At 36.5% G+C, this 18,157-nt stretch overlaps 1 protein-coding gene across 3 annotated transcripts in view; it reads right to left on the bottom strand.

The window, feature by feature from the left end:
- Positions 1-18,157, bottom strand: part of LOC126821498 (1-phosphatidylinositol 4,5-bisphosphate phosphodiesterase beta-4) — a 315,174-nt gene that overhangs the window by 65,492 nt on the left and 231,525 nt on the right. The gene's annotated exons all lie outside the window — the stretch shown is intronic.

Genomic DNA, 18,157 nt, shown 5'->3' with positions numbered 1-18,157 from the left:
CACCATTTGACATGAATTGTGGAATATGTCTATCCCTGTTCTTTGTGTCCCTTGTTCCAAATGGCGCTGAAATGCATTATGGTACACGATTCGTGTATCAATGGTAAAATGTTTATTTTGTCTTGAATATTGGACATCAGAAGTCCATCTTTTCCCTGTAAGATCACAAGACCAATGTTGATTTGAATTGACAAATAATTCGTGTTTTCAATGTCGAAGATTTTTGATGATATAGAGTTAGAGACTTAGCTACTTTAACCATTTGATACATTCTGACATAGTGTAGCACCATGGGCCTTCTGTCAGACGTGGAGAGCGGACGTATGTTGGAAATCGGTCGCCACATCTTACGTACGACCCATGCATCTTTTCTTACTACATATTTCTGTAGCCTTGTGATTGTCTAGAATTTGTCTCTAGCTGTCCTTGCTTCTCCTTCACTTTGTGTGTTTGCTTCTTACTGGTTTCTTAAGATGTTTGTTCTCTCAGTTATAACAATGCAACAGTTCGTTTTTACATTTTATATATCATATAGCTGCTTACAGATGGTACAATGCACAGTACATATTACAATATTAACTACAGTCATTCTCCACCCTAGCCAGCCTTGTGGCTGTCTAGGAACTCAGATGGAACCTCTCTGGAATCTAATGGAAGTCTGACTTAAAAGTTTACTATGATTTCTTTTATAAGAGTAAACAATAAAGTGGGGGACCCCTCGGGACTACATCTTATCGTTAATGCCATCCGGTGCGAATGTTCTTAAAGTGTGAATCCATTTGAATTCATTGGCTTTCCTTACGGCATCGTTTTTGCCGTTATCTGGGTCAGTCTTAAAAAGCTCTATAATTTTAATCATAACATTTCTACTCGTATGTCTATCTAAGTTGAAGTATAGTGCGACCGGCTTTGGCCTGTTGTGTATAATAGCTGCATAGTGTTCCTTTATTCGTTTTGAAAAGACACGTTTGCTTTCTCCTACGTACGTATTGTTTTTTCGAGGAGCATGTTAATAGGTAGACTATATTTCTACTTAAACAATTATAGCCCGTGCGGCAGGAATATTTCCTACCAGTTTTACCACTAATAAAGTAGATATTTTGGTCTAATTTGTAGCAGATATCACAGTCTTTCTTGATACATTTTTCGAATAGATTTTGAAACGTGACTCCGCTGGTTTGTGGGTCCCGTGGTGGATGGATGAATCTTGCTTTCATCAGCGTATCCTTCAAATTAGGATTACTCCTAAATGCCGTGATTGGTTTGATGTTTGAGATGGAACGGCACATGTCTGATCCCGTTAATAGATGCCATTTCTCTTTTATGAGCATGCTAACTTGAACAGCAGTTGGATTATAATCCGTGATAAAAACGAGCAACTTTCGTTTTTTCAAAATGGTAGCCGTAGTCGGGCTTAACTTGTCTTTTCTGGCTAGAGAAATTGCCCTGTTCTTATTTTCCGACACTACTTTGTGTGGGTAGCCTCTTTTATGATAAAAATTGAGAAGATTTTGGCTATGGCTTTCATAGTTTATTTCTAAGCAACATACTGTTGTATGTAGTAAAGCCGGAGTTAATTCTCAGCCTAAACCCTTTTGATCTCTAAGTTTAAAGTTTCCTAAACTAACGAGGGCTTAAAAATAACTCTATTAGGTTATGGGCGTGTATGCACTAATTTTTTTATTAGCTTATGCCGTAGGGGTACCACAGCTAAATTAATTGGGAACTCGTCCTTGTTTTTCATATTCGGCCTTGATTTAGGCGAAGGATTATGCTACTATTTCGCATTATACTTTGAAAAGTGGCTCTAGGAAAATATTTCTTGAATTCAACAAGGGGCTCACGCACCGGATGGCATTAACGATAAGATGTAGTCCCGAGGGGTCCCCTACTTTATTGTTTACTCTTTTTCCCCACTGACCCCTTTGCACTACGTTCTTAAAATTCCGTTAGCTATTTCTCTCGTGTGCATCACCTTTTTATGGAACTCGTATCATCGACTCCGCTCAAAATACCTGGCACATTGCCATCAATTAGCCTTAGAGGTACCCCGTGACGTCACAATAGGGACGTCCACTAATATTTCTACTTTCGAAAATGAAGCACATCTGTGGAAATTTGCGGACAATGTCTGCAAAACAACGGAGGTAAAATATGGCAGATCGCCTTGTCCTGTACCTTTCCAACCATGAGTAACTGGGAGGCTTTTTGTGAAGGAGTTGATCTTTGTCTCGAAATAGAGGCCTGACCAGTTTGTCGCACGTCGAATTCCGAAGATTTGGCAGAATCAAACATCACCTAGTAATAAAATATTTGGGAAAAAAAGTGATGCGTTTTCCATGGCGCTCAGTATATTTGGGTTATAACCATGCATTTCACATTTCATCAAAATCAGATGAAAATTGTGACCTCCCGAGGGTCCACAACCATTTAAATGGTTTATACGAAGCTATAATGTACAAATTACCCATGAAGTTCTAAGTCAATTCACAGACATGTTTTTATTTTCAACAGCTAATTTCACACAAAATATGGAAATCTGGTTCACATTAATTTATAGAAGTGTGAAGTGTCTACACATTTAAATTTATCTTTATTCATTGATTGATACGACAGAAAAAAGATGTTCACAATAATTTTGGGAGTTAATTAATCTTGTACTAATCGTTCAGTTTTCCATAGATGTATGCAATAACCTTGACCAATAAGGACACCATTTTATGTAACTGAATCCATGTCAGCATTTATATGACACCCGACACAAACTAGGTCATTTCAGGACTAACATATGGTTCAATTTTATTTCAATAATTCGTTTGCGTGTAGGGGTCTTTAGCAGTGGGAGGAAAACCACGAGGTTGGACAGGCAACCCTACTCCTTGTCACGTACAACCGGGAAATCAAAACCATGCCAGTTGACTCAGTGACAGACCTTATGATGCAGCGCGCACATGCTAACCATTTGGCCAAAATTATTTCTTTCTTTCAGGCAAGAAGGAAATAAAGAAGTTTATAAAAGAAAACAAACAGCTTTTAGGTGCGTTGAAGTGCCTTTCAGAAATAGATGCTTATAAAAAAAAAACACACCTGAAATAATTTAATGAAAGAAAGACATACAGACTGAAAGCGTCAAAAGATCTTAAAAACTTTTCTCGCTATAATAGTTAAAAAACTAGATAATAAAGAGGGAATGTCTTGAAAATTTCAGTCAACTTAGCGCCGTTAGGGCTTTTTGGAAAAGAGCGGAGTCTCGATTATCATTTTTTTTTAATCAGATCACTACCTGCCAATTGTTATTAAATCCGTTGAAAACATGCCACGACAAATTGCTGAATGTCTGAGGATTGGTGGAGCAATTCGTCAATAGGAAGACGAAGTGACTTATCGTCAATAGGTTACGGTAGGAAGATAAGTCACTTCGTCATTATTAAGACAAAAATCAAAAACGTCCATTTTCACTTTTGACGGTGTATCTCTTTCCGAGCGAAATGGGGCCGTCAGATAAGCTGCCCATTTGAACTGTTTATGTTCATGTGTAGGCAGTTGGCCTGTTATTAACATACACTGGTTACCTCTAATACAAACAGCAGTGCATTTCTGCAGTTTTGTATTGTTTCTGAATATCCCCATACGCCCACAGCAGCTAAATAGTCCGAGCGGTCGACAGGGGTTGTTGCATATTTATTCTTTTGTAGGTAATTAGGGGCATTTAATAAACAATTTCATAAAGATGACATTATAATTTTCTGCGTTTGAGGGTTCACAAAAAAAGAAAAGATATGTTGCCAGGCAACGAAACATATGCCCACAACAGCTAAATCGTCCGGGCAGTCAACAAGAGTTGTTGCATATCTTTACTTTTTTCGGTAATGAAACATTTATAATACACTAAAATCTGATTAACAGCAACAACTCATGAAGTAATTATCAGAAAACCATTAGAATTTGTTTGTTTTTATAAAGTTCTGCCCCATGCTAACTTTTTGTATACAAAACTTTTAATATCATGGATTTAGCTGTTCAAGACATAAAAATTCATTGAAAATCAATATAATTGTTCGTCTCAAGATCTTAAACTCTGTGTATCAATTTGAAGTCAATCGGATGATAACTTTAGCCTTTAGAGCGTCACAAAGTGATCAAGGGCCATAACTTTGGCAGTAATTATCGGAAATCATTGAAAATCAATAGGATTCTTTGTCTTATGACCTTAAACACTGTGTATAAATTTAAAGTCAATCGGATATTAACTTTGGCCTATAGAGCGTCCACAAGATTTTTCAAAGTGATCAAGGGCCATAACTCTCGCAGTAATTATCGGAAAACGCTGAAAATCAATAGGCTTCTTCGTCTCATGACCTTAAACACTGTGTATAAATTTTAGGTCAATCGGATATTAACTTTGGCCTGTAGAGCGTCCACAAGATTTTCAAAGTGATAAAGGGCCATAAATCGGGCAATAATTATCGGAAATCGCTGAAAATCAATAGGCTTCTTCATCTCAAGACCTTTAACACTGTGTATAAATTAAAAGTCAATTGGATATTAACTTTGACCTCTAGAGCGTCCACAAGCAATTGTGGACGCCGGACGGACGGACGGACGGGGGCGACGACAATATACGACCACATTTCAATGTGGGCGTATAAAAAAAGGTTATAAAAACTAAAACAAGGGCCATAACTCGTTTTACTACTTCAAATAATGCATATAAATTTCATACAGATCGGATGATAACTTTTGTCATTCGAACGTTCACAAGGTTCAACAAAGTAAAACAAGGGCCATAATTTTAGAAGTAATTAATGGAAATTGCTGACATTCAATAGGCTTCTTCATTTTACTAATTTAAATGATGCATATGAATTTCATACAGATTGGGTGGTAATTTTTGTCATTCAAGTGTTCACAAGATTCAACAAAGTGAAACAATGGTCATAACTCTAGATCAGATGTAATTAAACGAAATTTGCTGAAACTCAATAGGCTTGTTCGTTTTACTAATTTAAACGATACATATATATTTCATACAGATTGGATAATAACTTTTGTCGTTAGAGCATTCACAAGGTACAACAAAGTGAAACAAGGGCCATATCTCACGGCATAATTAATGGAAATTGCTGAAATTCAAAAGGCTTCTTTGTTGCACTAATTTAAATGATGCATATCAATTTCAAACTGATCGAATGATAACTGTTGTCATTAGAGCGTTCAGAAGATTCAACAAAGTGAAACAAGGGCCATAAATCTAGATGTTATTAACGGAAATTGCTGAAATTCAATAGGCTTCTTTGTTTTACTAATTTAAATGATGAATATAAATTTCATATAGATCGGTTGATAATTTTTGTCGTTAGAGCATTCACAAGGTTCAACAAAGTGAAACAAAGGCCATAACTCCAGAAGAAATTAACGGAAGTTATTAAAATTAAATAGGCTTCTTCATCTCACTAATGCAAACAACATATATCAATTTCAAAACAACCATATGATAAATGTAGTCTGTTGAGTGTTCACAGCGGCAGTTTTTATCAACTCTTCCTTGAAGTTGAAGTGTCAAATTTGACAATGAACCCCTCCCACGTGTATGGCGCTATTGTGTGTTGCACATGCAGCTCAGTGGTTCTGTTGGGGCGGTAAGTTCTTCAGCTGTGAACTTACTCTCAAAGCATGTCAAGTGTCCATGAATATTTATCATATCACAACCTGCATAGGTATTTCCATTTCAATATCCCCTACTTTTTTTTTGAAGAGTATATATGCACTGGTGTGCCTAATGCACTGGTGTGCCTAATGGCTGTATATATGCACTGGTGTGCCTGATGGCTATATATATGCCCTGGTCTGCCGAATGGCTATATATATGCACTGGTGTGTCTAATGGCTATATATATGCAGTGGTGTGCCGAATGGCTATATATATGCACTGGTGTGCCTAATGGCTATATATATGCACTGGTGTGCCTAATGGCTATATATATGCACTGGTGTGCCTAATGGCTATATATATGCACTGGTTTGCCTAATGACTATTTATACTAATGTCTAAAAGAAAGTATACACACTAAAGATATGACTAAGTTTTGTTAAAAATGAACAAAATGTGATATAACCATACTGCACATGTCTCGTGCGCCCAGACTCAATATTTCTAAGCAAATAAAAGGCAAAACAAATGGACATCGTACCCAAATACCGCATACAATGGAAAAACGACTTTGTTTGAAGCAGGACGAAATGAACAGTGTATACATTCTTTTGGACATTAGTATATATACTATTCAAAAAAAGTAGGGGATATTTGATTTTGGGGGCATAATACTAAAATATGCAAATGACTACGAAAAAAGTCACTATAGAACCTAACAGAAGAAACATTTCCAGTTACATGTGACGCCCAAACGCACCAATAGCTACCGCATGGAATGCAGGTGATGCTTGGGATCATCATGGGGGTCCAACCCAAGATTTGCACGACTCTGACTTTGAATGTTACAGTCATTGTGGCATTGAATTCCAGGGTGGAAACATTAGTTTAATTGTTTTAGTGACCAGAAAACAAATTTTGATATGCGTCGGCTTACCCAAAATGAAAGGTTACGTGCCCTTGGCATGCTACAGATCGGCACAACACAGGCGGTTGTGGCGCGGACGATGAATGTTTCTCAGTCTGTCATAAGCAGGCTATGGTCCAGATACCGTGATACAAAATCTGTACAGGACAGACCACGCTCAGGTCGACCAAGGGCGACAACTCAAGCCCAGGATCGATTTATCCGTACCGTACAGCAAATCAGATCAGCGCTCGTCTTCAAACAGACACTGGTGTGAGAGTAAGTGGCCAGACGATTCGGAATCGACTGCATAGGGGTCACCTTCGCGCCCGACGTCCTCGCGTGATCCCTTGTTTGAGAGATCATCACATTCAGGCAAGACGTCGTTGGTGTAGGGATCGTCAACACTGGGATAATCGACGCTGGATCAATGTGATGTTTTCAGATGAGTCAAGGTTCACTGTTGATTTTTTTGACAGACGTAGGAGGGTGTGGCGTCGTCGAAACGAGCGCTTCCAAGACGTTAAAGTCATCAGACATGATCGATTTGGGGGTGGTTCTGTTATGGTGTGGGGAGGCATCACTGTTGCTGGAAGAACGGCTTTACATGTTGTTGCAGGGCGTGTTACAGGCCAGTACTACCGGGACAACATCTTGGCAGTCCATGTTGTGCCGTTCGCACGACGTCATGGCCGCCGTTTCATCTTCCAGGATGACAACGCAAGATGTCACAGGGCCAGGATCGTTACAGGTTACCTCCAACAACAGAACATCACCACATTACCTTGGCCAGCACTGAGTCCCGACCTCTCCCCCATCGAGCATGTCTGGGACATGCTTGGACAGAGGTTACGTCAACGTCAACAACGTCCTGCCAATGTCCAAGAACTTGCTGCTGCGTTGCAACAGGAATGGGACAATCTGGACCAAAATGACCTTAGACGTCTCATTAGGAGTATGCCACGTCGGATCAATGCTTGTTTGGCAAACAGAGGAGGATTTACCCGTTACTGACTTGGTTGTGATGCTGTGGTAACTTTGCTGTTTGACCCCGGGTATCATTTTACCCTTATAATGGTCAGTCTGTGCCTTACTTAGTCTAACGATCATTTGGAATAAATCGATGAATGTGAACTTCATTTCATTTTGTCATTTGTTTCTTCGTCAGTTTCATTAGGTGACTTTAATAACACTTAAAAATCAAATATCCCCTACTTTTTTTGAATAGTATATATGCACTGGTCTGCCTAATGGCTATATATATGCACTGGTCTGCATAATGACTGTTATACATTATAACAAATATTAGGCAGACCACCAAAAATGTATATTTTTTATTTTTGAGGATTTTGTTTCTATCCAATTTCGGATATCAATTAAACAGATATCAATATATATATAAAATTAGTAAAGATGACTAAACATGCATCACCATATGTTCGTACCAAAATGACCTAGTTTGTGTCCAGTGGACGTTAAACCCATTTTTTTTCTCCTGCTTAAGTCTAAATCATCCTTGCTAATGATTACATGGAATATATTAAATTTGTAAAGATGTCCATACGTATTCTTCATTTGGTGTATTGATAAACGGAACATTCTATCCCAATTTTGGGAGTTTTTAATTTATTTCTCCTTTTTTTTATTATGCCTGTGCTGGACATTTTTTAATTTTATTTTTTTAGTAGGAAGGTTGCTAGTTGTGGGCAACATTCAACTTTGGTCCTAGTCCCATCCTCGGTATCCCCAGTGTACTTATTCTGTTCTACTCCACTATACCCTGGGTTAATCCATAGGGTTTCCACGATTTCAAATTATCTGCCCTGGCCTTGATTGTAGCTGTAGTCTACAAACCAATCAAAACACAGTTTACAAACCTGTCCTTTCGCCTTCGTTTTTATAAGGGTAGATAATCATTTACATGTCCATTTACTGAGAGATTTATGTAAATAATGTATATATTTCTAATTTATATATATTTAATTGTATTATCAAAATCTGTAGTATGTTTCAATAATGTATATATTTCTAATTTATATATATTTAATTGTATTATCAAAATCTGTAGTATGTTTCGATGATTTCAAATATGTATAACATGTATATGTTTGACTTTTGTTATTATTATTACTATTTGGTCTTTGTCTGAAATGTTTCATTCTGTTTTGTTTATTATTATTGAACTTTTACGTGGCAATTTGATTCACAAAACCTTGTCTACGATATTACGTGGACATAAAACTCAGCGAACGAACGAATGATTCTCAATAAAACTCTTAAACATACATAAACGCCTGGTCTTCATTATGTAGTAGGACAGGGTTCGGATACTGGATGCAGCGGCAGCTAATGTCGTGAAACAAACAATAAACAAGATATAATTTGATACTTTTTATTATAAATTAAACAGCAATGGATTCTGGAAATGTGACGTGTGCCCTTAATTTCTCGACTAACTGATTTGCCCGAAATACTAAATAGAAATCATGAAATTTATACGCCAAAGTCTATTTCTCAAACTACGGAATAAATTAACCCACTGTAGTGAATCGATTCATCGATCCTGTACAGTACCTTAACCTACAATTACAAACTAAATCATCGTATTCTTCCTCTCGAATCAAGTGAAAAGGCGGCAATGCCTATATCTCCAGTGTCTGACAGTAGAACGCCATGTCTAAACTGCTAGAACACCATTAAAAACGAAATCACCGAATTCTTCCTCACGAATCAAGTGAAAAGGCCGCAATGCCTATATCTCCAATGTCTGACAGTAGAACGCCATGTCTAAACTGCTAGAACACCATTAAAAACGAAATCACCGAATTCTTCCTCACGAATCAAGTGAAAAGGCCGCAATGCCTATATCTCCAATGTCTGACAGTAGAACGCCATGTCTAAACTGCTAGAACACCATTAAAAACGAAATCACCTAATTCTTCCTCACGAATCAAGTGACCAAATTACGATATGGTTAAGTACGAGTATCGATTTAGCGCTCCCCACAGCGAAGCGACAAGTAGATATAAATTATACTATTTTTCCCCGAATCAGAACTATTATCTAAGAGTAAGAAATGCGTTAAAACAATCAAACCGAAATATGAAACGGATGAAAATCAACACAACCTGGTTGATATGAGGCGATTATCGACTCTGACAACCAACCTGTGTCTTAATTATGATAAGGTTACCTTACCTAGGGAGTTGCTAACTGAAACTCCCCAGATAAATGATACACGTCCAGTTTTATAGTCGAAGCATGCACGTGCACGATAGTTGATTGGCTCGCATACGCCAAGCAAGTAGACAAACGGACGAGTTTGGGCGACTGGTTTGAAATTCTTTATGCACATCGGGCGACACTACCACATTCCCCCACCCTTAAGACTGTGTGACGTAAAGTGTTTATTTCTTTACGGAACACCAGTCAAAAACAAAAATACAAATGCATTACAATAATATATACAAAATAGTTCTATGCTACCGAAATGGACAATATAAAATGAAAATTTAATACGGATAATCCCCGAATTCGTCGTCGATAGCTGAGTGTGCACAATCACATTTCTTGACCGGTCCATCATCATGGTTTTATCATCTGTTAGCCGGGGTCCTTGTGTTGCGTTTAAGAGTAGACGTGAAAGTAAAGGTAGCCGCGACTGATCAAAGAAGTCGGGTGAACGTGTTGCACGTCCTGATATCTCCCGATATTCATCGATCCTCCGATTACCTTACTGAATCAGACGCATCATCAGTATCACCCAAAATAAGCTGCCTCCTCTGCAAATGATACCCTATTTCCTGTTACCGGCCGTTCTACATTACGATAATTATTTGACGGACTACTCTGCGTATAATCCGCAGGTTCTTGACATTTCGCGGACGCCATGTCTAAACTGCTAGAACACCATTAAAAACGAAATCACCGAATTCTTCCTCACGAATCAAGTGAAAAGGCCGCAATGCCTATATCTCCAATGTCTGACAGTAGAACGCCATGTCTAAACTGCTAGAACACCATTAAAAACGAAATCACCGAATTCTTCCTCACGAATCAAGTGACCAAATTACGATATGGTTAAGTACGAGTATCGATTTAGCGCTCCCCACAGCGAAGCGACAAGTAGATATAAATTATACTATTTTTCCCCGAATCAGAACTATTATCTAAGAGTAAGAAATGCGCTAAAACAATCAAACCGAAATATGAAACGGATGAAAATCAACACAACCTGGTTGATATGAGGCGATTATCGACTCTGACAACCAACCTGTGTCTTAATTATGATAAGGTTACCTTACCTAGGGAGTTGCTAACTGAAACTCCCCAGATAAATGATACGCGTCCAGTTTTATAGTTGAAGCATGCACGTGCACGATAGTTGATTGGCTCGCATACGCCAAGCAAGTAGACAAACGGACGAGTTTGGGCGACTGGTTTGAAATTCTTTATGCACATCGGGCGACACTACCACAATTAGTTTAATAAGGAGCAAAATTTCCCCCATAATTCTAACTCCTAACCTAGTAATGCGTATGCTAATATGCTTGCTTCTATTTGTAAGTTCTTACTAACACATGTTAAATTGGCTATTTACACATGTAAAAATGATAATTTATATAACTTATTTTTTAGATATTGCAGTTAGAATTTGTATTTTGTTCTATTTCCATTATTACATTTAATTTATTGTAGTCTGTATAGTTTCGTTAACATTTTGACATTTCACAAATGTTACGCTGTAAAGCCGTCATAATTCTAAGCTCATTTTGGTAACAGATGGCGCTATTTATTGTATGGAGGCTGATTAGGGACATGCAAAATCTCGCCTTTTTCATAACCCGACAGATAAAAATCATAAAATATTTTATGTACAAAAACAAAATATTGTAGATATTTTTAAAATATATAAATAGGCTTCCCTGTCGTGCATTTTCCAATATACTGCAATATCGATTTATTTGGCATATTTTGTTTCTAAAAGAACAATAAATATATAGAGAGAACTCATTACGTCATGCACGGGAGTGAATAAATAAATATAAGCTTATAGGTAATGATAAGTTTGGCGTATCTTTTCCCCTCAAATTTATGAAATATTTTTCGCACACAAGTAAAGTATTTTTGATATTACTTTAGCTTTCTATCAGATCAAGCCTCCAAATCATCGTGAGCCACGGTGGCTCGGTGAGTAAGTCCCGGACTCGGTCTCGGGTTCGCTCCCGGTGTTGGAAGAGAAAGCCCCTCGGGTTTTTCGGCATGATTTCCCCTTTTCAGTGGTGCAAGACGGGGTTCCTGATAAGGAACACCATCTAGTCGTTCTTATAGAGTGCACATGAAAGAACCCTGGACATTGGGATTTGAAATAAGAGTAGGCCGTAGCGCCGCTGTCCGTGCAAAATCGCCTCATACTGCACATTTCATGGCGTATTCCCGTCTTGATTAGCACAGTTGATGCTGAACAAGGGGACGTTAAACTCGAATTCATTTAATTTAAAGATAAACTATGGGAGAATAGATAGGCCCAAAGAGCAGACTAATGTAAAGAGAATTTGCTGAAAACTTCAGTTCCACTCTGAACCGAGAATTTAGCGATTGAATTTGGGTCTAGCTTCGATCATCATTACTAAAGTCGGTACGAAAAAAATGCAACATAATCTCGATTATCGCAGGCTAGCGATGACATCGACAGTTGATTATGGTCTGGATAAGTTAATTAATGTCTAATTAATAAATTAGATAACATTTCAGGCCTAAAGAAAGAGGGTTCACAAGGTTCTATAAACTGAAACAAGGGTCTTTATTCTGGAAGTAATTTACAGAAATTGTTGAAATTTGACCGGCTTTTTCATTTTACTAATTCAAATAATGCATATAAATTTCATACAGATTGGATTATAACTTTTGCCATTTGAACGTTCACAAGTTCAACAAAGTAAAACAAGAGCCATAAATTTAGAAGTAATCAACAGAAATTGCTGACATTCAATAGGATTCTTGATTTCACTATTTAAATAATGCATATAAATTTCATACAGATCAGATGATAACTTTCATCATTTGAGCGTTCACAAGGTTCAACAAGGGCCATAACTCTACAAGTAATTATTTGAAAATGCTGAAATTCAATAGGATTCTTTGTTTCACTAATTTACACTGAGAAGTAGTAATAGTGAGATTTGTACGTTTACGGTATATATTTCTCACTTTTTAGTAAATTTGTACGAATATCGGTAAAATTCTAATTATCACAACAAATCTAATACGAAGAGGCTAAAATTTGTAGGTACGGTGTGTTAATTAACAAATGGGTTAAAAACGACTGACATGATGTGTATTCTTTGTTTGGTGAGTTTTCTCGAAAGCGTGTAATAACTCCACCAAAGGTGTTTTATCAAGGACCAACAGGCTTTATCTGACGCGTAGGTGTTAAATCAAATTTACTGTGCGATTTCTTGTTCGACTGTGTGTTTTACACAGATCAGTCTTTGTTAAGCGTAGGTCTTTATACATGGATTTATACGCGGGGTAGTTACGTATATGCGTTCTTACGTATTTCATGTCTTGATGAATACTACGTGTTTTGTACTTCGTACCGTAGTCGGACTGCAGTTATTTAAATATTTGATCTTTTTGGTGGGTTTAATTTATTTACAAATTGACCAATAATCTTACATTTAACTAAATTTGAAACCTACCTTAAACAATGCAGATATAAAACTAAAACTATCAAAAAAGAATTTAACAAAGTCCATCAAAAAAACAGAAATGAATTACTGCAATATAAAATCAAAGATATCAATAAGAAAGTTATACCATGGGTAACCACATATGACCCCCGTCGACCTAATTTACATACTTTAGTGCAAGATACCTCGATTTTAGAGACTAGCGCACGTAAGTCTAAACTATTGGATGAATCAAAAATCGTAATATCCCAGAAGAAATGTAAGACTATTGGTCAATTGATACAAGTGAATAGACTGAAAACACCTGAAGTGCCTGTAATTGACAGTGCTTTTTATGGAGGATGCAAACCATGTTATAGATCTAAATGCAAAGCGTGTACTACTGTTGAAACCACCAGTCACATTACCAGTATATACTTTAAAAAATTTCATATTAAGGCTAATTGTTTAAATTGCCATAGTTCTAATGTTATATATTGTATAACTTGTGAGTTTTGTAAGAAACAGTATGTTGGTCAAACTATCACCCCCTTTAGTACCAGACTTAATAGTCATAGAAGCAATATTAAATTGAAAAAGATTGGAAAATCACCTCACATAGCCCCACACTTTAAGACACCTGGTCATGAATCTTATGTCTGCACTGTACTCGATAAAATCCCTCAGAACGATAGAGCCAAACTCAATATTGCTGAATCACTTTGGATCCACAGATTAAATACTGTATGGCCTAGTTGTTTAAATGAAATGCCTGTAAATTAATTCTACACCCATTTTTTAACTATATATTATTTAGCTTATTCTTTATATTATGTCATCAAAGCTATGACGTCATATTAACATTATGACATCACTTGTTACCATGACTAACCCACAGGCACTTGAAGGGATTAAAATAAAACTTCTTACTACTGCTTGACTATATATTATAGTATATAAAAGGTATTTCAGCCGCCATCTTTATTTTCACGTCTTCAAGACATTTCGTCTGCTATCATCTCATAATACTCACTAGTTCTAACACTACCCGTCGTATTTATTGCCAACGAGACCTTATTTGATCATTATTCAGCTTCCGAAGTAATTAATTTGGTCATTTAACAGCGTTATTAATTACAAATCAAACTTGAAGCGCTTTCACTTGCCTAAAATCAACTTCAAGAGACTAACCTTGTACTGCAACTGTATTATTTGTGTAGCTTGTATTCTCTGAAGAAGTAGGTTTTTAGACTTACGAAACGTTAGATACTATAAAAGATGGTTTTGTGATACCCATGACTTTGTTTTTAACCACATGAAAATGTGGGCGTATAAAAATTACTACGGCTTATTATGAAAATCGTTTTAAATAAAGCGACCAAAATAAAAAAAAGACACCAAAGTGATTTCCAAAGGCGATTGCATGCTTTTAGAATAGAACAAGCTAGGCGACACATGGAGCCGTGCCTAGTCCGTGCTTTCGATTTATACATGCAACGGATGCGGGACCGAGAGTTAGATTTCTTTACGTTTGACTAATTGTCCAAGAAGGGTTATCTAAGCTGTTGAAAGAAGGGAACAAAAAATACCCTAATGCGAATATATCGGGAAGACGTCATGTAAATCGGCGAAAAGCTGGTTTGTATGAAAATATGATTACAATATAATGGCTGCTTCGAAAACAGATTTGTTAATCTGATAACAATGGCGATTAAAATATATCGGATAATCAAATTGGGGTTGGTTATGATATCGGGAAATGACGGTACTGTGTGTGATCAATTTTAGGAAACGAGCATTTATAGTTCAGTGGTACGCACGATAATTTGTAAACAAATTAAACCCACAAAAAAGATCAAATATATAAATAACTGCAGTCCGACTATGGTACGAAGTACAAAACACGTAGTATTCATCAAGAAATGAAATACATATAAGAAATGAAATACGTATAAGAAAGGATATATGTACCTATCCCATTATAAATCCATGTATAAAGACCTACACTTAACAAACACCGATCTGCGTAAAACACACGGTCGAACAAGAAATTGCACGGTAAATTAGATTTAACACCATGCATCCGATAAAGCCTGCTGGTCCTTGATAAATCACTTTTGCTGCAGTTATAACACGCTTTCGAGAAAACTCACCAAACAAAGAATACACACCCGTTCGTTAATTAACACACCAGTACGGAAAACGCACCGTCGCTGAGATTTTCACCCCTAACGATATTTATATCACCTTTCAGTCAATTTCTCACCCCTATTAATTAACAGACCGTACCTACAGATTTTAGCCTCTTCGTATTAGATTTGTTGTGATAATTAGATTTTTACCGATATTTGTACAAATTGACTAAAAATTGAGAAATATATACCATAAACGTACAAATCACACTATTACTACTTCTCAGTGTTAAATGATGCATATAAATTTTGTACAGATCAGATGGAACCTTTCGTCCTTCGAATGTTCACAAGGTTCAACACGTAAGTCTACAAGTAATTATTTGAAAATGCTTAAATTCAATAGGATTCTTCGTTTCACTAATTTAAATGATGCATATAAATTTCGTACAGATCAGATGATAACTTTCGTCCTTCGAATGTTCACAAGGTTCAACAAAGTTAAACAAGGGCGATAACTCTAGACGTAATTATTGGAAATTGCTAAAATTCAATAGGATTCTTCGTGTCACTAATTTAAATGATCTGTGTAAATTTCAGACAGATCGGATGATAACTTTTATCGTTAGAGCATTTACAAGGCGCAACAAAGTGAAACACGGGCCATAACTCAAGAAGAAATTAACGGAAATTGCTGAAATTCAATATGATTCTTTGTTTTACTAATCTAAATGATGCATTTATAAATCAGGGGCATAAAAAAAAAATTTGAATCCACTAGCCCTGGGATAGTAGTCTACTGTCAAGACACTAGCCCGGCATTAATTACTTTGATCTTCAATATTTGGGTGTCTATTTTGTTACCTGCCAACATATCTTTTTTAAATAAAGATCGTAGACTTGATTTCCTAACAATTAAGGATGTCAACATCTACTCAGTTAACCGGCCACCGTTCGATTGCACTGGTGAAACGATTAAAAAAAATTACAAACCGATATTCGTTTTCATATCATATCTGACCTTCAAAACCAGGAATGGTAGCCATAACAATGTTTTCTTTCACTAGTAAGACCACATAAAAACTCATAGCACTTGTCATTTGTAATATATGCTATTATTAGCACTCACTGCAAAGCATGAAACAGCCTCGACTAATTGACAAATTAATTGTTTTACAGTATTTATTATTCTGGTCAATATATAAAGTCTCAAAAGGAAACAAATCAGTTTGATGTGCTGATATAATATCAAAATAGACAGGACAGGAAAATTGTTTATATTATCACTAGGGTCAAAGTTGACGACATACGGCTCACTGCCTGGTACCATTCAGCATGGCGTGTTTGTTAAAAGACGTGTAGTAAATTCTTTGGAAATACCAGACATGTTAAATAATCAAAATTATTTTGTATTTGAAAATCCAATTACATGCTTTCAAATATTTATCTCAAAACTAATCTTAATTCTTATAAAATATTATGAATGCTTTTTAAAAAATTAATCTGATTTCAACTGGTGAATACGTGACTTGTTAAAGTGTGCAAGGTGGAGGAAAATGTCAAGAATGAATGAATCGACGAGGTATTAAAAATGTCCATACTGCTTTAAGTTTTATATAGAAAATCTATTGTTATGATTGAGTCTTCTGTGGAATTGGAGAAATAAATGTGGGATGTTTTACAGTTTATTTATCTATATCACTAGTTTAATTCACAAACCAGTAAAGGGGCACTAGCCCAGGACTAGTACAGCTAAATAGATCACTAGGCCATAAGTTATTTTTGGTAGCCCCGGGCGTCGGGCTAGTGGATTTTTACAACCCTGATATAAATTTCATACAGATTGGATAATACCTTTCGATGTTGGAGCGTTCACAGGGTTCAATAAAGTGAAACAAGGGCCATAACAAAGTGAAACAAGGGCCATAATAAAAATTGATGAAATTCAATAGGCTTCTTCGTTTCACAAATTCAAATGATGCATATAAATTCCATACAGATCGGATGATACATGTAACTTTTGTTGTTAAGAGCATTCACAAGGTTTAACAAAGTGAAACAAGGGCCATACCTCTAGACATAATTAAAGGCAATTGCTCAAATTTAATAGGCTTTTTCGTTTCACTAATTTAAATGATGCATACAAATTCCATACAAATCATATGATAACTTTTCTCGTTAGAGCGCTCACAAGGTTCAACAAAGTGAAACAAGGGCCATAACTCTAGATGTAATTAACGGAAATTGCTGAAATTCAACAGGCTTCTTCGTGTCACTAATTTAAATGATGCATATAAATTACATACAGATCAGATGATAACTTTTGTCGTTAGAGTGTTCACAAGGTTTAACAAAGTGAAACAAGGGTCATAACTCCAGAAGAAATTAATGAAAATTATTGAAATTACATAGGATTCTTCATCTCACAAATGTAAACAACATATATCAATTTCAAAACAATCAGATGATAAATGTAGGCTGTAGAGTGTTCACAAGAAATTGTGAACAATGGACGGACATACAAAAAAGGCAGATTACTCAGAGTGTTGGGTATCGATCAATAGGGTTCTTCTTCTCATGAAACAAAATCTGTAGCCTCTATCACATTAATAAGAATTCAGGGGGGGGGGGGAAAACTCTGGAACAGAAGGTCGTGGAATGCTGAATATCAATAAGCTTCGCACCGGATTTGAAAAACATCTGTCACAAAACTGTAGCCTTTATCGCACTGGCGAGAAATTGTGATGTCGGAATGAGAAGGGCAGTAACTACAAACTTGAAAATCGGAGAACACTGA

The sequence above is a fragment of the Patella vulgata genome, chromosome 5, assembly GCF_932274485.2.
Source record: "Patella vulgata chromosome 5, xgPatVulg1.2, whole genome shotgun sequence".
Classification (NCBI taxonomy): Eukaryota; Metazoa; Mollusca; class Gastropoda; family Patellidae; genus Patella; species Patella vulgata.
Note: the sequence above shows the minus strand (reverse complement) of the source record. Positions and strands in the feature narration are given on the sequence as shown.